Source organism: Eutrema salsugineum, unplaced genomic scaffold, assembly GCF_000478725.1.
Source record: "Eutrema salsugineum unplaced genomic scaffold, Eutsalg1_0 scaffold_10, whole genome shotgun sequence".
In the NCBI taxonomy this organism is placed as follows: domain Eukaryota; kingdom Viridiplantae; phylum Streptophyta; class Magnoliopsida; order Brassicales; family Brassicaceae; genus Eutrema; species Eutrema salsugineum.
Window position 1 is genome coordinate 1,134,778 of NW_006256908.1, and position 639 is coordinate 1,135,416.

Here is a 639-nt window from a genome sequence, read left to right on the forward strand (position 1 = left end):
AAACTGAGGAACCAAATCTCTAGCTTCACTCAGCAAAGCAATGAAAGTTTTGGTGAAGCATATGAGAGATTCAGGAGCTACACAAACCACTGCCCACACCATGGGTTTAGTGAGGCTTCTCTTCTCAGCACACTGTATAGGGGAGCTCTTCCCAAGATTAGAAACCAGCTGGATACTGCTTCCAATGGGAACTTTCTGGGTAAAGAGATTCATGCTGCTTTAGAGCTAGTGGAGAACTTAGCATTGAGCAATGATACTTATGGTGAAGACTATGACAGATCAAATAGGTCTGAAGGTTCAAGCTCAGAACAAAGGCTCACCAGAGAAGTTAAGGAGTTGAGGAGTGAATTGGACAAGCTGAAATTCACCACTCAGAAGCCAATGCATTTTGTTGGAGAGTATGAGGAACCTTCTCAAATTTTTGAGAACATAAGTGAAGAAGGTCTTACCCAAGAGGAGCTCAACTACATTGGGAATCAGAGGTTCCAAAGATATCAGTATGGTAATGCCAATCCACACCTCTCTTACAGGAACACCAATGTAGCTAACCCACAAGACCAGGTCTATCCCAATTCTCAAGCTCCAAAGAACTTTGTTCCCAAGAACAACTTTCAAGGGTCATTCCAACCCAAGAATCAA

The 639-nt window shown here is 42.9% G+C and overlaps 1 non-coding gene across 1 annotated transcript; it reads right to left on the reverse strand.

Annotated features, from left to right (window-relative positions):
• On the reverse strand, nucleotides 1–107 carry LOC112081683. Its single transcript, XR_002896605.1, has one exon. It is a non-coding gene; the product is annotated as a small nucleolar RNA R71 (small nucleolar RNA).
• Between the last annotated feature and the right edge of the window lie 532 nt (nucleotides 108–639).